At 44.8% G+C, this 20,978-nt stretch overlaps 1 pseudogene; it reads left to right on the top strand.

The window, feature by feature from the left end:
* The first annotated feature begins 13,893 nt into the window (after positions 1-13,893).
* On the top strand, positions 13,894-20,762 carry LOC120021006 (annotated as a pseudogene).
* Positions 20,763-20,978: the final 216 nt, after the last annotated feature.

Genomic DNA, 20,978 nt, shown 5'->3' with positions numbered 1-20,978 from the left:
ACATCCTCCCAAGTCCATTCCTCCTTCTTGCGCTGTCCCTTCCTCTGATTACACCGCTGCTTGATTCTGGATTGGTGGGTGGTTCTGTAACGGTAGTCCTCCTCCTCTTCATCCGAAGAGGAGGAGTAGTGAGGGAACCAAGGCGCAGCGGGTTGTGAACACATAATTTATTTAAAGACAAGACGAAAAAACACGAACTTCACTATAACTAACAAAACAACAAACGGAGTAGACAGACCTGGACGACGAACTTACATAAACACGAAGAACGCACGAACAGGGAAAATAGACTACACAAAATGACGATGTACAAAAACAAACCGAACAGTCCCGTATGGTGCGACAAACACTGACACAGGAGACAACCACCCACAACGAACACTGTGAAACAACCTACCTAAATATGACTCTCAATTAGAGGAACGCAAAACACCTGCCTCTAATTAAGAGCCATACCAGGCAACCCTTAAACCAACATAGAAACAGAAAACATAGAATGCCCACCCAAACTCACGTCCTGACCAACTAACACATACAACAAACTAACAGAAATAGGTCAGGAACGTGACAGATTCAGATAATAACTACGGAACGAAGCCAACCTCAGCGTGAGCTTTGGTTGCGAATGGTTTGAGCTTTGAACTCTTATTCACTACAGAAGTGATACCTCCTAGCCGTTGAGTTAGCAGCGGCTGCTGTAAACGTGGGCTAGGAGAGGACAGACAGAGTATCCCGTCTACCACACAACGACGACACTACAACGTTTCCCGTTCACCACCAGAGACACTCTTCAAAGGACAAAGGACTCTTGGGCAACACGGTCTTCCATCTACCACCAACCTATTGAAGCGCAGCTCAGAGTAAATATTTATTGCATTTTCCTTTTCCAAATGGGCGGTAATTTAGAATGCATAAGATTCTGTATTTACGATAGAGTAGCTGCCTACGGCCCGATAGAGATATCACTTCTCCCTTTGTTCTTCAATCTTCCTGCTCTTTCACTCAAACCCAGACCCCTTTTCTTTGTATCACCAGCTGTCATATCTGTTCCGTCCGCTAGGGACGTTTTCCTTTATGACATAATTTGTAATCAAGGTATGATTAATTCTGTGTATATGTAATTCTGTGTGATTAGTTAGGTATTTAGTAAATAAATAATTAAACCCAATTTTGTATTGCTGATTCAACTTGTTAGCCATGGTTCGTGAAGATAACCAAGAATTTACAACTTTCAGATGAGACTGAAATAAGGTGACGATTAATATTGACTGCTATTGATGTAAAATATTACTAGGTCTTTAAGAGTTTATTCGGAAGATAACAGCTCTATAAATATTATTTTGTGGTGCCCCGACTTTCTAGTTAATTACATTTACATGATTAGCTCAATCAGGTAATATGAATTACAGAGAAAGGATTTTATAAAATAGCATGTCATATCACTTAATCCGGCATAGCCAAAGACACGACACTATACTCGTCAAATAATGCAAAGCTGTATATCTATCAATAACAATTAGACCCACAAAAGCAAGCAATGACATAAATAATCAGCAATAAATCTAAAAGATTCATTGGAGTAAAAAGCAAAGGCCTAAAATGTGCATTATTCAAAAATAAGCCAAACAACCAGTTGGCTTACATGAGAGAAAACCAATGAATGAATTATTCTGGCAGGCTGTCAGGGACATAAAGGTTGTAGTTGACCATTTAGACGAGTTGCAGCCTCCTCCGTGCTGTGTTGAACCTCATGAGAAGTTTGATTATATTCTCCTTCTTGGATAAATTTACTTGTCAGGTCCCTCTCAGATGCCAGCTGGACAAGCTGTAACATGTTGAGTCTGTCTGTGTTCACTGAATACGTTCTTCAGAGTGGAGAAGGAATTTTCACACATTGCTGTTAATCCAAATCCATGTTTCAGTACCAACAGCACAGTCGGCATTGCTGACAAATGGTCCATTTGTTTTTGATGGTTGTGGGTCCGATTTCACTTTGCAAGAATCAATCAACTCTGCTTCCACTGGTTCACTGGTTCAGTTTTGGTTAGATCCAACAGGTCGTCAGGTGCTAGTGGCTGGGGTAATGGAAGTGCAGGTGCTTGTTGTTATGTTACCCTCGTGCTGTTGGTGCTAGGCCCTGGATCTTCTCGATCTTGTTGGTCAGCCGAGTCTGCTTCTCTAAAATGGATAGGTAGAACATTCCATGAAAATAGATGGTGTTAATGCACAATAACTTTGGATGCCAGCCGCCGATAAACCCCACAGAAGAAGGGGCGGGAGCCATACACCGGTAGACAGTGTCCTTTCCCGCAATTCTGTTAATGACGGCAAGGGCAGATGGGAGCAAAGGACACTGTGTGCTAGCTTAGCCAGCTAGTCCGGTACATAGCAGGCGGGAGGCAGGGGCGACATCGTGTTCTAGCTAGCTAAATAGCATTCTAGCTAGCTAGCACACAGTGTCCCTAACTAGCAACTTAGTTAGTTAGCTAATGGCTCATGTACACTAGCACATGGTACCGTGCGGTGAAACACTGCTTCGCATTCATTTTCAATTGAAGGAAACCGGTGAGAAGCGGAGTGGTCGGTGGGTCATTGGGCGGTGCAAATGTGGTGTGGGAGTCAGTGAAAAAGGTCAGCATTTCCCAACTGTATGCAAATCACCAGTAGCAAGGCGATGACCAATGATATTGAGTGGTTTCCACGACGAATTTAACGCTATGCGACCCAACCCTGGGAACTTTCTTCAGAAAAGATGACTGACAAAAATGCTAGGATGGAAGCAAATGTAAGTAATTCTAATATCATAACAAATCATAAAACAAATGTAGAGTTGAGAGGAATATGTTAGTTAATGTAGAGACAAATATCAGCTGATGTAAGAAGGGCTATATAAATAAATTTGATTTGATTTGAAATGATTATGCATATTTTTTTGTCATAAAGCAAGCTAGCTGACTAGCTAACATTAGCCAGCTAGCTAGTGAGCTTTATGGGCGTTGTGACAGGAGTGTGAAATTGTAATTTATGTTGTTTAATGTTTTAGGGACTCCTGAGAAAACCAGTCACCAGTCAGAGGTCACCAAACGCAACATAACTTCAGCGTGTAAATCAAGAAAGATATGTCGGCATCAAGTAATTGTCTCTGGCTCCCTCCCAGTTAAGGGAAGTGATGAGTCTCACAACTCAATCGCTGATTGAAAACAGTTTTCTGCCCCTCCCAAAAGATAGAATTTGTAGATAATTGGCTCTCTTTCTGGGACTCACCCACAAACAGGACCAAGCCTGTTCTGCTGAGCAGTGACGGATTCCATCCTAGCTGGAGGGGTGCTCTCATCTTATCCATCAACATCGTCTAGCTCCACTGTCAGCCTGCCTGCCAGCTTAGTGGGGTCTGCCACTTGCACAGTCAGTGTAGTCAGCTCAGTTATCCTCATTGGCGACTGTGTCTATGCCTCGATCTAGGTTAGGCAAAACTGAACATGGCGGTCTTCGCCTTAGCAATCTCATTGGAATAAAGACCTCCTCCATTCCTGTCATTATTGAAAGAGATTGAGATATCTCACATCTCAAAATAGGGCTACTTAATGTTAGATCCCTCACTTCCAAGGAAGTCATAGTTAATTAACTAATCACTGATCATAATCTTGATGTGATTGGCCTGACTGAAACATGACTCAAGCTTGATGAATTTACTGTGTTAAATGAGGCCTCTCCTCCTGGTTACACTAGTGACCATATCCCCTGCGCATCCCGCAAAGGCGGAGGTGTTGCTAACATTTACAACAGCAAATGTAAATTTACCCCCCAAAAATGACTGTGTTTTTGTGTTTTGAGCTTGTAATCATGAAATCTATGCAGCCTACTCAATCACTTTTTATAGGTACTTTACAGGCCTCCTGAGCTGTATACAGCATTCCCCACTGAGTTCCCTGAATTCCTATTGGACCTTGTAGTCATGGCAGATATATATTTTTTTAAATGGTGACTTCAATATTCACATGGAAAAGTCCACAGACCCACTCCAAAAGGCTTTTGGAGCCATCATCGACTCAGTGGGTTTTGTCCAAACATCTCTCCAGACCTACTCAATTCCACAGTCATACCCTGGATCTAGTTTTGTCCCATGGAATAAATATTGTGGATCTAAATGTTTTTCCTCATAATCCTGGACTATCAGACCATCATTTTATTATGTTTGCAATCGCAACAAATAATCTGCTCAGACCCCAACCAAGGATCATCAAAAGCTGTGCTATAAATTCTGCGACAACCCAAAGATTCCTAGATGCCCTTCCTGACTCCCTCCACCTACCCAAGGAAGTCGGAGTACAAAAATCAGTTAACCACCTAACTGAGGATCTAAATGTAACCTTGCATAATATCCTAGATGTAGTCGAACCCCTAAAAACAAAAGAAATTAGCTCCCTGGTATACAGAAAATACCCGAGCCCTGAAGCAAGCTTTCAGAAAATTAGAACGGAATTGGCGCTCCACCAAACTAGAAGTCTTCCGACTAGCTTGGAAAGACAGTTCTGTACAATATCGAAGAGGCCTCACTGCTGCTCGATCATCCTATTTTTCCTACCTAATTGAGGAGAATATGAACAATTCAAAATGTATTTTTGATGCTGTTGCAAAGCTAACTATAAAGCAGCATTCCCCAAGAGAGGATGGTTTTCACTTGAGCAGTGACAAAAAGATCATGATCATTAGAAAGCAAATTACAGATTTGTCTTTGAATCTGCATATTTATCCAAAGCTCAGCTGTCCTGAGTTTGCACAGAACTGCCAGGACCTAGGATCAATGGAGACAATCAAGTTTTGGAATCCTGTATCTCTTGACACATTCATGAAAATAGTCATCATGGCATCTAAACCATCTAAACCAAGCTGCGTACTGGACCCTATTCCAGCTAAACTACAGAAATAACTACTTCCTGTACTTGGCCCCCCTTTGTTGAAGATAATAAATGGCCCCCTATACTCCGAATGTGTACCAAACTCACTAAAAGTGGCAGTAATAAAGCCTCTCTTGAAAAAGCCAAAACTTGACCTGCAAAATGTTTCAAAAACTATCGGCCTATATAAAATCTCCCATTCCTCTAAAATGATTTAGAAAAATCTGTTTCGCAGCAACTCACTACCTTCCTGAAGACAAATCATGTATATGAAACGCTTCAGGCTGGTTTTAGACCCTATCATAGCACTGAGACTGCACTCGTGAAGACCAAGGCTCTGGCGTCAAACCAAGGCTCTGCAACTGTCCTCATGCTCCTAGACCTTACTGCTGCTTTTCACACCGTCGATCACCACATTCTGTTGGAGATATTGGAAACCTTAATTGGTCTACATGGACAAGTTCTTGTCTGGTTTAGATCTTATCTGACAGAAAATATATCAGTTCGTCTCTGTGGATGGATTGTCCTTTCACAAATCAATTGTATGTTTCGGTGTTCCTCAAAGTTCCGTTTTAGGACCACTATTGTTTTCACTATATATTCTACCTCTTGAAAATGTCATTCGGAAACACAATGTCAACTTTCACTGCTATGTGGAAAACACACAGCTGTACATTTGATGAAGCCCCAAAATTGCCTACGCTGGAAGCCTTTGTTTCAGATATAAGGAAGTGGATTGTGGCAAATGTTTTACTTTTAAACTCAGACAAAACAGAGATGCTAGTTCTAGGTCCGAAGAAACAAAGAGATCTGCTGTTGGATCTGACTATTAATCTTGATGGTTGTGCAGTCATCTCAAATAAAACTGTGAAGGACCTCTGCGTTACTCTGGACCCTGATCTCTTTTTTGATGAACATATCAAAAATATTTCAAAGACAGCTTTTTTCCATCTTCGTAACATTGCAAAAATCAAAAACGTTTTGTCCAAAAATTATGCAGAAAAACTAATCCATGCTTCTAGATTAGACTACTGCGATGCTCTACTCTCCGAATATCCAGAGAAAGCACTAAATAAACTTCAGTTAGTGTTAAACACGAACGATAGGATCTTGACTAGCACCCCAAAATTTGATAATATTACTCCAGTGCTAGCTTCTTTACACTGGCTTCCTGTTAATGCTAGGGCTGATTTAATGTTAGGGGCGGCAGAGTAGCCTAGTGGTTAGAGCATTGGACTAGTAACAGAAAGGTTGCAAGATCAAATCGCCGAGCCGACAAGGTAAAAATCTGTCGTTCTGCCCCTAAAAAGGCAGTTAACCCACTGTTCCTAGGCCGTCATTGAAAATAATAATTTGTTCTTAACTGACTTGCCTAGTTAAATAAAGGTTAAAAAAAAACTGTCAAGGTTGTGCTGCTAACCTACAAAGCATTACATGGGCTTGCTCCTAGCTATCTCTCGAATTTGGTCCTGCTGTACATACCTACACGTATGCTACGGTCACAAGATGCAGGCCTCCTTATTCTCTCTAGAATTTTTAAGCAAACATCTGGAGGCAGGGCCTTCTCCTATAGAGCTCAATTTTTATGGAATGGTCTGCCTACCCATGTGAGAGACGCTCACTCGGTCTAAACCTTTAAGTCTTTATTGAAGACTCATCTCTTCAGTAGGTCCTATGATTGAGTGTAGTCTGGCCCAGGGGTGAGAACGTGCATGGAAAGGCAACGAACTGCCCTTGCTGTCTCTGCCTGGCCGGCTCCCTTCTCTCCACTGGGATTCTCTGCCTCTAACCCTATTACAGGGGCTGAGTCACTGGCTTACCAGTGCTCTTCCATGCCGTCCCTAGGAGGGGTGCGTCACTTGAGTGGGTTGAGTCACTGACGTGATCTTCCTGTCCACGTTTGCGCCCCCTCAGGCTCGTGCGATGGAGGAGATCTTCATGGTCTGTACTCAGCCTTGTCTCTGGGTAGTAAATTGGTGGTCTGTTGATATCCTTCAAATGGTGTTGGTACTGTGGCAAAGTGGGTGGGGTTTGGCAAAGTGCACTTTGGCAAAGTGAGTGGGGTTATATCCTGCCTGGTTGGCCCTGTCCGGGGGTATCGTTGGATGGGGCCACAGTGTCCTACGAACCCCCCCCCCCCCCCCCCCCCGTCTCAGCCTCCAGTATCTATGTTTTTACAGGGCTGTTACTCGCTGTTTATTATCTATGCATAGTCACTTTACCCCTACCAACATAAACAAATTACCTCGACTAACCTTTACCCCCGCACATTGACCCTATATATAGCCTCGTTATTGTCATTTTTGTTGTTGTTACTTTTTATTAGTTTTTACTTTAGTTTATTTGTTAAATATTTCCTTAACTCTTTCTTGAACTACGTTGTTGGATAAGGGCTTGTAAGTACGCATTTCATGATAAGGTCTACACCTGTTGTATTTGGCGCAAATAAAGTGACAAATACATTTTGATTTGATTTGTGATTGGAGGCTTTGGTCAATCTGTTATATCTGGTGTAATTCTCCTGTCTTATCTGGTGTCCTGTGTGAATTTAAGTATGCTCCCTCTAATTCTCTATCCCTCCCCTCCCGGAGGATCTGAGCCTAGGACCATGCCTCAGGACTACCTGGCCTGATGACTCTTTGCTGTCCCCAGTCCACCTTGTTATGCTGCTTCTCCATTTTCAACTCTTCTGACTATGGAACCCTGACCTGTTCACCAGATGTGCTACCTTGTCCCGGACCTGCTGTTTTCGACTCTCTCTCTCTCGCTCTCTCTACCGCAACTGCTGTCTCGCCCTCTGAATGCTTGGCTATGAAAAACCAACTGACATTTACTGCTGAGGTACTGACTTGTTGTACCCTCTACAACCATTGTGATTATTATTTGACCCTGCTGGTCATCTATAAACGTTTGAATATCTTGAAGAACCATCTGGCCTTAATAGGCATGTACTCTTGTAATCTCCACCCGGCACAGCCAGAAGAGGTCTGGCCACCCCCCATAGCCTGGTTCCTCTCTAGGTTTCTTCCAAGGTCCCTGACTTTCGAGGAAGTTATTTCCTAGCCACTGTGCTTCTACATCAGCATTGCTTGCTGTTTGGGGTTTTAGACTGGGTTTCTGTATAGCACTTTGTGACATCTGCTGATGTAAAAAGGGCTTTATAAATACATTTGATTTGAAGGATAAAAATACCTGTATGCCTATGGATGTGTAGCTAGCTATGTAGCTGTATGAATCCTAAAACATTTGGTATAAATATTAGTTCAGAACCTAGCTATGAACCTCAGCTATCATAGCTGGTTTTATTGACTTCAAAACAGTCTGAATGGCATTCATGAAGCCTATGGATTGAGTAGAATATAATAACTTTTTGTGCCAAGAATGCAAGTCGTATATACATGTAGTTATTGCGAAGCATGAGATTCCCACATTGTAGCCTGTACATGGAATATATTCACTGATCATGTACTCTATCTTGGCAAATAAAGGTGCAGTAGTAACGGCTGTCCTCTTCCTCACCTGAGGAGGAGAAGTTTGAAGGATCGGACCAATGCGCAGCGTGGTAAGTGTCCATAACGTTTATTTTAAAACATAAACTGAACACTATGAAATACAAAACAATAAATGTGAACATGAACGAAACCGAAACAGTACCATGTGGCAACAAACACTCACACGGAAACAACCACCCACAAAACACAACAGAAAACAGGCTACCTAAATATGGTTCCCAATCAGAGACAATGACTAACACCTGCCGCTAATTGAGAACCATATCAGGCCAAACGAGAAACCCAACATAGAAACACAAAACATAGAATACCCACCCAACTCACGTCCTGACCAACTAAAACAAAGAAATAACACAAGAACTAGGGTCAGAACGTGACAGCACCCCCCCCCCCCCCCCCCCCCCCCACCCCAAGGTGCGGACTCCGGCCACAAAACCTGAACCTATAGGGGAGGGTCTGGGTGGGCATCTGTCCGCGGTGGCGGCTCTGGCGCTGGACGTGAACCCCACTCCACCATAGTCTTAGTCCGCTTCTGTGGCCCCCTAGGAACGGCGACCCTCGCCGCCAACCTAGGACTGGCAACCCTACTAAAGGGCCCCACTGGGCTGAGGGGCGCCTCTGGACTGAGGGGCAGCTCCGGACCGAGGGGCAGCTCCGGACCGAGGGGCAGCTCCGGACCGAGGGGCAGCTCCGGACCGAGGGGCAGCTCAGGACCGAGGGGCAGCTCAGGACCGAGGGGTAGCTCAGGACTGAAAGGCAGCTCCGGACTGAAAGGCCGCTCCGGACTGAAAGGCCGCTCCGGATTGAAAGGCAGCTCCGGACTGAAAGGCAGCTCCGGACTGAAGGACAGCTCCGGACTGAAAAGCAGCTCCGGACTGAAAGGCAGCTCCGGACTGAAAGGCAGCTCCGGACTGAAAGGCAGCTCCGGACTGAAGGGCAGCTCAGGACTGAAGGGTGGCTCTGGCCGCTCCTGACTGGCGGGCGGCTCTGGCAGCTCCTGACTGGCGGGCGGCTCTGGCAGCTCCTGACTGGCGGGCGGCTCTGGCAGCTCCTGACTGGCGGGCGGCTCTGGCAGCTCCTGACTGGCGGGCGGCTCTGGCAGCTCCTGACTGGCGGGCGGCTCTAGCGGCTCTGGACAGACGGGAGACTCTGGCCTGCTGAGGCGCACAGTAGGCCTGGTGCGTGGTGCCGGAACTGGTGGTACCGGGCTGGGAACACGCACCTCAGGGCGAGTGCGGGGAGCAGGAACAGGGCATACTGGACCCGGGAGGCTAATGTTTGTTTTAGTTACTCAATTATTTTGGTTTTACCTTACAGACCTTACAAGTGGGAATGTCTAGTTGTACATCTCTGGTGGTCATTGAGCTGCCTTTGAGACTCTGTCACCCGAAACCCTGCTGTGTGTCTCTGTGGTCTCTGCTGACCTGTGACAGCAGTGACTCAGTCCGTAAATCAGTAAATGCTGACTTCTGGGTGATGCTGATGAAGCAGCTTTTCAGTAAGTAAAGCAGACGGACAGGAGGCGGATGGCGGTGTTTTGTCAGGTCTAGTCTTGGTTGCCCAAGTGTTGGGTTGGTTGCCCAAGCCTCAACTGTGGGTCAAGTCTGACAACACATCTTAGCTGCCCAATCCTACAAGTCTAATGCTCTTCACACAGCAATTCATTGTGAATCTGACACTTCTATTCAAGGTCCGAGATTAGGTCAATTGAGGTGAGTGGGTGGCATTAATTAAAGTCACAACCTGTCAAACAGACCCACTGATTCGTTAAATCAACTGTTTTAGTTATCTTGCAAGGTTTTCGTCCTGCAGACATAGGATGACCACCCAAAGGTCATCCAGCTAACTTGACATAACTGTGGGAAGCATTGGAGTCAACATGGGCCAGCATCCCTGTGGAACACTTTTGACACCTTGTAGAGTCCATGCCCTGACGAATTGAGGTTGTTCTGAGGGCAATTTTTTGTTGTTGATTTTACCTTTATTTAACTAGGCAACTCAATTAAAAACAAATTCTTATTTACAATGACAGCCTACCCCGGCCAAACCCGGCCAACGCTGGGCTAATTGTGCGCCGCCCTATGGTACTCCCAATCACAGCCGGATGTGATTCAGCCTGGATACAAACCAGGGACTGTAGTGACTATGGGACTCCCAATCACGACCGGATCTGATACAGCCTGGATACGAACCAGGGACTGTAGTGACTAGGAAGGTGTTCCTAATGTTTGGTATACACAGTGTAAATGAAGTTTAAAAGGAGACCAGTAATTGTTAAAGTTTTGGCCACACAGCTCCTTTAAAGAAAAAAAAAGACAATTGGATAGTCCTCCATCTCTCCACATTCTCTTTGTATTGACAGTGTATGCTGCCATACTTGACTCAAATCATGTCAGTGAAAGTTAGATAAATCTCCCTCTGTTACCGGATTAATCATTCTTCAATTCTCCCCAGGCCCCCCCCCCCCCCGAACAGTCTCATGGGAGTAACTTGAGGAATTTGCGGTGAAAGCATTACCATCTGGTCACAAACAATGACAGGTATACACATGGACATGTTGGGGTGGGGAAAGGAGATTAGACTGAAGGAGGAAACTAAACTAGAAGCTGCTGATGACTAGGGAAACCTGATGATTTCGAGTAGAGTGCGTCTATGTCTGTATAATATTTCAGATATTTCCCTTTTTATTCTACTGATGTGGCTCTGGACCAATCAGAACTTCTGTTTTCTCCTGTTCCGTATGTGGCTATGTTGTACAAATGCATTTGATCATCATACCCATTTTGCAACGGTTTACAGCAGTGGAATTCGAAGTCGGGGTCGCAACATTTGAAGTGTTGCTGCCTTTCAGTCCTGAGCTACCCCTCGGTCCTGAGCTGCCCCTCGGTCCGCCACAATATAATTTTTTTCATGAGTACATGTTATTGTATGGGACAATATACAACCTTCTTTGAGAAAGGTTATTAGAAAAAATAATTATTGGGGCAGCAGGTAGCCTAGTGGTTAGAGCGTCAGTCCAGTAAGTTTTATACAGTTTTATTCAGTACACAGTCAGTCTAGGACACTCTTCTCAATCTATCTCAGTGTCACAAGTTACTAGGTGTGGAAGGTAGGAGTCAGGCGCAGAGAGCAGAGGGTTCAATAATAGACGATTTATTTTCTCCGTCACAAAAACGGTCACGCCAAACACAGGGCACAGCAACACTGACCCGCCCAAACACACAGGGCAAAACGATCCGGAGAGAAAATACATCCAAACACCGACAGTGAACATAAACATAGGAAACAACTACCCACAAACACAGGTGGGAACAGGCTACCTAAGTATGGTTCTCAATCAGAGACAACGATTGACAGCTGCCTCTGATTGGGAACCATACCAGGCCAAACACATAGAAAAGGACAACATAGAACAAAACATAGAATGCCCACCCCAACTCACGCCCTGACCAAACAAAAATAGAGACATAAAAAGGATCTCTAAGGTCAGGGCGTGACAGTACCCCCCCCCCCCACCCCCAAAGGTGCGGACTCCGGCCGCAAAAACCTAAACCTATAGGGGAGGGTCTGGGTGGGCATCTATCCGCGGTGGCGGCTCTGGTGCGGGACGTGGACCCCGCTCCACCTTAGTCTTGGCCCACTTAAGTGGCGCCTCTGGAGCGGAGACCCTTGCCGCCGACCCCGGACTGGGGACCCTCGCAGCGGGCCCCGGACAGGAGGGCGACTCTGGCAGCTCCGGAGAGGAGGGCGACTCTGGCAGCTCCGGACAGGAGGGCGACTCTGGCAGCTCCGGACAGGAGGGCAACTCTGGCAGCTCCGGACAGGAGGGCGACTCTGGCAGCTCCGGACAGGAGGGAGACTCTGGCAGCTCCGGACAGGAGGGAGACTCTGGCTGCTCCGGACAGGAGGGAGACTCTGGCTGCTCCGGACAGGAGTGAGACTCTGGCTGCTCCGGACAGGAGTGAGACTCTGGCTGCTCCGGACTGAAACCCGTCGCTGGAGTCTCCGGACTAGAGGGCGTCGCTGGAGGCTCCGGACTAGAGGGCTTCGCTGGAGGCTCCGGTCTAGAGGGCGTCGCTGGAGGCTCCGGACTGAAGGGCGTCGCTGGAGGCTCCGGACTAGAGGGCGTCGCTGGAGGCTCCGGACTGACGGCCTTCGTTGGAGGCCTCGTGCCATAACTACTCACTGGAGGCTTCATGCCATGGATCAAGTGGACCCCGCTCCACCTTAGTCTTGGCCCACTTAGGTGGCGCCTCTGGAGCGGAGACCCTTTCCGCCGACCCCGGACTGGGGACCCTCGCAGCGGGCCCCGGACAGGAGGGCGACTCTGGCAGCTCCGGAGAGGAGGGCGACTCTGGCAGCTCCGGACAGGAGGGCGACTCTGGCAGCTCCGGACAGGAGGGCGACTCTTGCAGCTACGGACAGGAGGGAGACTCTGGCAGCTCCGGACAGGAGGGAGACTCTGGCTGCTCCGGACAGGAGGGAGACTCTGGCTGCTCCGGACAGGAGGGAGACTCTGGCTGCTCCGGACAGGAGGGAGACTCTGGCTGCTCCGGACAGGAGGGAGACTCTGGCTGCTCCGGACAGGAGGGAAACTCTGGCTGCTCCGGACAGGAGGGAGACTCTGGCTGCTCCGGACAGGAGGGAGACTCTGGCTGCTCCGGACAGGAGGGAGACTCTGGCTGCTCCGGACAGGAGGGAGACTCTGGCTGCTCTGGACTGAAACCCGTCGCTGGAGTCTCCGGACTAGAGTGTGTCGCTGGAGGCTCCGGACTAGAGGGCGCCGCTGGAGGCTCCGGACTAGAGGGCGTCGCTGGAGGCTCCGGACTAGAGGGCGTCGCTGGAGGCTCCGGACTGAAGGGCGTCGCTGGAGGCTCCGGACTAGAGGGCGTCGCTGGAGGCTCCGGACTGACGGCCTTCGTTGGAGGCCTCGTGCCATAACTCCTCACTGGAGGCTTCGTGCCATGGATCATCACTGGAGGCTTCGTGCCATGGATTATCACTGGAGGCTTCTTGCCATGGATCATCACTGGAGGCTTCGTGCCATGGATCATCACTGAGGGCTTCTTGCCATGGATCATCACTGGAGGCTTCGTGCCATGGATCATCACTGGAGGCTTCGTGCCATGGATCATCACTGGAGGCAGGCAGCTGTCAATCAGGCAGCTGTCAATCGTTGTCTCTGATTGAGAACCATACTTAGGTATCCTGTTCCCACCTGTGTTTGTGGGTAGTTGTTTCCTGTTTTGTGTTTTTTCACCTTACAGGACTGTTTCGGTTCGTTCACTCTCTTTGTTGTTTTTTGTCATTCAGTGTTCTGTTTATTTAATTAAAAGGCATGAACACTTACCACGCTGCGTGTTGGTCCGATGATTCCTATTCCTCATCATCAGACGAAGAGGAGAGTCGTTACACTCAGTCAACTTTTGCATGCTGTCTAATTCTGTTCTGCAGCCAGTGTGTTTACAGTCATGGTGTGCTCAATGCTCTCCTTGGGGCGGCAGGGCGTTAACCAGGAGTGCCTTCTCACTGCCAAGCATTTCCAGGGCCGCTGGATCTTAACCTTAGTGACGGTCCGGTGGCTTTTCAAAATGATTTATTTATTTATTTTAATCTGAAGGTAATCTTAGCTACCTGGGATCACAGTCGGGGTCTGAGCCAGATGGGTTGCGGCTTGGCTTTTGGTTCTGATTGCTCACTACGCAGGGCAGGGCAATGGCTTAATGTGGTATTGGTGCCTAACGCTTCCTGATCTGTTTACTGGTGACATCCTGTGGATTTAAAGAGAAATGCAGCCTTTTCACATATTTTGAGCTGTCCGTCAAAGAGTTAAACGCTGACTCAATAACTTAGGTGTCTGAACTGACTTCAAGAGGATATTTCAAGTATTTTATTGTAGTAGTCATTTCATTTGAAGACTCAACTCCTCACAGGTTACTTTTGACCTCCTTTCCCAAATCTGTTTTCCTCCCAGGTGAGCAGGAGGCAGTGTTCGGGGGCACAGAGAGCAAAGCCTACGTGGTGGATGCCTACTGCCCCCACCTGGGTGCCAATCTGGCAGTAGGGGGGCATGTAGTGGGACAGATCATAGTGTGCCCGTTCCACAGCTGGCAGTGCCGGAGGGAGACGGGAAGTGTGTGAGCATCCCTATGCACAGAAAGGTGAGAAGCCATGACTAACTCAATGTAATTTAACTATGTTTATAATGTATCCAGCTAAAAAAATGGGATTCGATGTCTGTCAACTATGTAATCTTTCGTGACAGCCTTAACATTATTAGTTGATTTGGTCCTTTGCGCCAAGATTATAAACAGTGTAATGTCTTAAATTACATTTTAAAATAGATTGATGTGTCATTTAGAGAAATATAATAATGTGTTTTTTCATTCAGTTGATACCTGTTGATCCAAGGTGCGCTGCTGTCCCAGTATGGAGACCAGCGGTCAGGTTCTGGTGTGGTTCCACTGTGACGGAGAGGAACCCGGCTGGATGGTACCAAAGCTCACACAGGGGGAATAGGTCTACCGGGGATGCACTGAGCACTTCATCAACGCAAACATAGAGGTTTGTTTTCTGTTGTAGATGTGTGTTTGATAAAGAAAAAGTATTTATTTTATACTTTTGTCTTTTGTTTTACCATATGATTACTTTAGGTGTGTGCAGTGGCGACCCGTCATTCAGCGGGGTGGTTGCCTGTTTTGCATGTTATTTTGGCATTAATACGTGTCACATATTAGTTTGCAAACAATGTAAAAACAAATACAAAATAATTGAGTTAATAAAGCTGCATACAAACATGGTCTCTTTTTGCGTTCTTGAGTAAGGCAGCTCCAAAATGCAGGTGTTTCAGCCTTGTGGTGGTGGTGCAGCCAGTGGAAAATACGGAGCGTAGGGGTTGGTCATTTTCTGTAGTGACTGTGCCATTACTTCACTGTGCCATTGCTAGATATGTTAATGTATTTACTTATTTTTAACTGTTGGTTTGTTTAGCCAAAGTCTAATTTATTGTGACAGGTTAAGGTTTATTTTATTTTCAAATATCAGTGTTATCACTCATGGGGAGTTACATTAGAAGTGCCCATCCAAGAAAGCTCAAGGTCATTGCCCGCAGACAAAATGACTTCAAATCACGTTATATCTACAGTAGCTTTGATTGGATTGATCATGTCAACATCATACTTTCAAAATCTTAGCTAGCAGTCATCATCATGAATCAAGTCGACAATCTCCTGGCAAATCCTTTTTAATCATTGTCATATGAAGAGAAATTATAGGTAAAACATTTCGGTGCTCATCGGCCATTGGACATAAACATTACACAACAAGTTGTAAATCGCAAATTTAACAATGAGTGGTTTGGAAGGAATCAGTGGCTGACTGCAAGGATTGCAAAGCAATCACTAGCCTGCTATTCAGTTGAGTGGCTTTGTGGCCATGCTGGCAATCCAGCATGATTTCTGCCTCAAAACAACTGTTAACTCAGAACTGGGAAATCTGACTTCAGTGAGTTCAAGACAATTGGGAACTCGGAGAAAAAACATGCTCAGACTGGGAAAATACGTTTTGAACGGTCATCCAACTCTGAATTGTAAGTCGGAAACTCTGAACTCTTTCTCAAGCTCCGACCTGAAGATCACTGACATCATCATGATTCAACCTTTTTTCCCGAGTTCCCAGTTGTCTTCAAAGCACCATAAATCCAGAGAATGCCAGACTTTGATGCCAAATTTTGATGACAAAATGTGCCCACAAAGGACCTCTGCGCCACCTTCCTGTTCAAGTGAGCACAGCACAACAAGGTGAGTCCAAAATATCTTGTACGCTGTTGCATAAATTACATAATATGCCAGGGAGATATGTATACTGTAGCTAAGAAAGTAATACTAAGTGTATGTTGTGAAGTAAGCTGTTAGTAGCCCATGTGCCTCACACTAATAATTTGGTATATTTTCCCCTCTTAATTTTGCCTACTGTTCTGACTTAGTGGTGCACATGTAGCCTATAACCTGTTTTAGAGAAATGTAATCATAGAATTTTGTAATAGCTTTCAATGTCTGCTTATATGCCCCCTTTTTTATCCTACGGTTCTGACTTTGTGTACAGGGAGAACACTGTAAGAATGGCCAGTTTCTGAATTCTGTCACTGTACATTTCAAAAGTGCTGAACAAATAGTTATATTGACCACGTCTGTCCTAGCTTGCTCATTAATGTCTTAATCGAAATTACGGATTTCCTCTTATCTGTTTGTCCTCCCCTTATGCCATAGTTTGTACATCTCAATTGTCATTAGAAACCACATTTGTTTAAGCAAGTCAGCCATATCAGCTATGTTTTTTTAAAAGGCAGTAAATGAGGCTAAATTAATTGTTTCGCTGCCAGACAAGGCTCCGCTGATAGCCAGGTGTAGCACTGGTAAGCTGTTGGGACATCTTTATGTAGGCCCTAACAGTTTGTGGTCACTGTTAGTCACCGTTACAGTGCAATTAATGTATTGTTCAGTGTTGTGTTGTGGCTTTGCTGGCATGCACTCCCCCCCCCCCTCCCCCCCAAAAATAAATATTGTTTGCCCACCAAGTTTTTCTTGCTAAAATTGCCACTGGGTGTGTGTTATTTTGTAAATCCTCAAGACTTTGTCTTATAGATAGAAAGCCAGCTGTGCCTTTTCCTCTCTGTGACTGTTCCCTGTAGGAGATCCCTGAGAATGCAGAAGATTTTGCCCACCTGGCCCACCTGCAAACACCAGGCATTGTGAGTGGGGTTGAACTGCGCTACACCAACAGCAAGACCTTGGACTCTGTAAGGTATGACTGGAAGCTAAGGGCTTCCTGACTATGTGAACTTACCACTCTGGGCCCTAGTTATACTGTATATACATGTAGAACTTCTTTAAATGGTGCCTTAATGGTGTGTCCTTACAAATACTTGATGGAGTGTGTGTGTGTGTGTGTTCAAGGTGCAATGGGAATCTGAGTCTGAGCCCACTAAGCACTGCTCCCAGATGCTGGTGGAACATGCCCTTGCTGTGTTTGGTCGCCACTGGCCTCTACTGGACGTGGATGTAGTGGCTCGACAGGTACAGATGATCACTCACAGACAGTGGTGGAAAAAGTACCCAATTTTCATACTTGAGTAAAAGTAAAGATACCTTAATAGAAAATGACTCAAGTAAAAGTGAATGTCACCCAGTAAAATCCTATTGAGTAAAAGTCAAAAACTATTTGGTTTTAAATATCCTTAAGTATCAAAAGTAAAAGTAAAAATATAAATAATTTCAAATTCCTTATATCAAGCAAACCAGACGGCACAATGTTCTTTACATTTTTGTTACGGATAGCCAGGGGCACACTCCAACACTCAGACATAATTTGCAAACAAAGCATTTGTATTTAGTGAGTCCGCCAGATCAGATGCAGTAGGGATGGCCAGGGATTGTCTCTTTAAGTGCGTGAATTAGAAAATGTTCCTGTCCTGCTAAGCATTCAAAATGTAATGAGTTTTTGGGTGTCAGGGAAAATGTATGGAGTAGAAAGTACATTATTTTCTTTAGGAATGTAGTGGAGTAAAAGTAAAATTTTTAAAAATAAATATAAATAGTAATGTAAAGTACAGATGCCCCAAAAAACGACTTAAGTAGTACTTCAAGTATTTTTACTTGAGTACTTTACACCACTGCTCACAGACAGGCAGGCAGGCAGACAGACAGACAGACAGGAAGACAGACTGCCCCCAGGGCAGCACTAGATAGTGTTTAGAAAATGATGTCCCTGGGGTGATGCATTCAGTCATAAAACACAGCTGAAGTGTGTCAGCCAAGGCCACCCAGTGCAAAGACTGCTCTTGGTTTTAGCCTCTCCGTCAGCTTAGATATATGTCACTGTCTCCAAGGAATAAACTGGCCATTCAGACAGCTTTTTCACCTCTTATTTTCGCTTGACTGTGCTTTGGATCTGTGTACACGGCTGCTTCCAAACAAGCTGCCTCAGCCATTATGATGATGTTGAAAAAGCCCTTTGGCAGTGTGGAGACGACCTAGAACTCTGTCTTAGGTCATCTGGGGTTGGAGAGTGTGGTCCCTGGGTGCTGTAGAGACAGAACAAGGAATAGTATCCAAACACTCATCATAGAAAGCAATTAACATTCACCTTAGTTTAGTATCAATAACAGTGTTTCATTCTGATGTACCCAGCAATATAAGCCAATTAAATGTGTTGATGAAAGGTCCATTTAGCTCCACCCAGATTTGTGTACATTTGTGACGCCCGTGGAGCCTCTACTGCACTGTGTCCCACTCCATCTTCTACCAGAGCAGCCAATGGTCCAACCGTTCTCAATGTGGTACATCATATTACAAACAAGACGAATATCATATGCATGTCAATTCATACACCTCATTAGTATCCTTAACCTCTCAGAGTCTAAGCCCTAAACTATATGGAATTGTTTTAATGAATTCATATCGAATTTAGCTATTTGATTTAGAATTTTAATACCCCTTGAAGTATAAAAAAAATAGATATAATTTTTTAGGGGTCCTTACTGCTATTAGCCCATACAAACGCATTGAATAACAGATTCACTACATAGGACAACAGATAGTCCCAAAATAATATCAAAAGGAAGTTTGTTCTGAAGTGTCTCTCCTATATCTGAGAGATATAAAACAGATCAGGAAACATTTGTTTTTTAACTGCATATTTTGGGCATTAATCATATTCAATTGGTCATAATTTGGTGAATATATGAAGATTTTATTTCCAAAACGCTATATCCACCAATTCTTCACTTTTGTTTTTTCATTAGAAAAAAGGCTTATGGGCACCTTTATGTTTGTGTAAAATATTACTGTCCTCGGGTTTTTAATTAATAGATTTGTTTGAAAAACGCCACACCCGTTGTTTAGCTGAATGGAACGTTCGTACCCTGTATATTTAGCATACTGTTTAAATTCAACACATCATAAATCTAGCCTCATGCTATAGTGTTTGGTAAGAGTTAGGGTCTTGTCCCAAATGGCAACCTATTCCCTATATAGTGCACTACTTTTGACCAGGACCCAGATCTCATATTGTATTGATTCATTTTTTTATATACATTTTTTAAATATTGATGTCACAAATCATTTGTATGGTTCTTTATTATAAATGTAATTATTTGTCACGTTTGACTGTGTAATCCCTTGCAATGAAACTTTATTCTCTGAGAATGAGGTGGATATATCTCCTTTTGCATCAAAATGTGATTGTTTGTCTCTCTGAAATGAAACCATCTAGGGAAAGGTTTCAAACAAATACATGTCTGTCATTTAACAACCCCATGCCATGATGAGATGGGGGAACACACCTGTCTCTTCCATAAGTTCATTAAACTGTTGGATTCAAGCTTGAAATATACTTATTCATGTTACCATACCAGAACTTAGTGATTACTTTAATATGTACAAGGAATGTATATGTTGGGGGTCAAGGAAGGGTAAAGAGGAACTATGTGTGTGGAAGTGAGTGAGAAAAGGGGAAGTGCATAAAGTTAATATTCTGTATGTTATTGTTGAATATGAATGTTCCTAAGGAGGGAGACAAAGAGCAACAGTCTAGTTTAAATTCTTGACAAGGCAGGTCAGTTGCTGAGGAACTAGGACCATGAGGGATGTGGAACTCAACTCGAGATAAGGTCAACAGTTGAGAAGACACTGCTGGGAGGGGTCCACTCCGAAGACCATCTGATTACAGTCCTATCTCACACACACACACATTTCCATGCCCATGAGTGTCCTAGATTTAGGCCGGGCCATGACAATACCAATAAGATGAACCTACTGTGGTTCTGCCTAACAACAGAGAAGCAGTGTTTTTCTTAGACATGCAAGGAGGTACAGGAACTCCGCCTAGTCGCAAGGTATAAATATGTGCTTGTGTGACTTGTATGTTGTGTTTGCAGCTGAAGCACCCAGTGGGTTGAATAAACTTCTTGGGTTTGAGCTTTTTCTAGTTGTCGGTTTGAGTTTTCACTCTGTTTGTTCAGAACCTAACAAAACAAAAAATAGAATTTACCAACATTTCTGAAAATGGATATATATATAAATTCATCACTATTTATTGAAGGTTTTGATGTGTAACTAACAGTTTTTTGTTCTGACTGTTTGTGTCCCAGTTTGAGTGGGACGTGATGATCTGGAACAATAAGAAGTACATCTCTAAGCCCCTGCTGGTGAAGGAGGACTTTGCCATCCAGAAACACAGGCGCTGGTTCAGTCAGTTCTACAGCGACAACAGCCCTCGCCTGCACTACCAGCACAACACCCTGGACTTCTTATCTCACACACTGGAGGAAGCAGAAGACATCCAATGGAGGTAATGGCCCAAAAAGACATTAAATCTCCAAAAGGCATTCAAATATAAAAAGAAGAGGACACCCTTGGACTCAAAATGGGGAGAAAATTAACACCAGAAAACGGTTAGTCTTTTGCAGAAACCATTACTTTAATCCGGCCAGTTCCTTCATGGATAATGAATTGTGGGGCCTTGTGATTCAAAGCAGCATTAATAAAAGTAGCATTTGTTATTGTTTTGA

This window comes from Salvelinus namaycush, chromosome 26 (assembly GCF_016432855.1).
Source record: "Salvelinus namaycush isolate Seneca chromosome 26, SaNama_1.0, whole genome shotgun sequence".
Classification (NCBI taxonomy): domain Eukaryota; kingdom Metazoa; phylum Chordata; class Actinopteri; order Salmoniformes; family Salmonidae; genus Salvelinus; species Salvelinus namaycush.
Note: the sequence above shows the minus strand (reverse complement) of the source record. Positions and strands in the feature narration are given on the sequence as shown.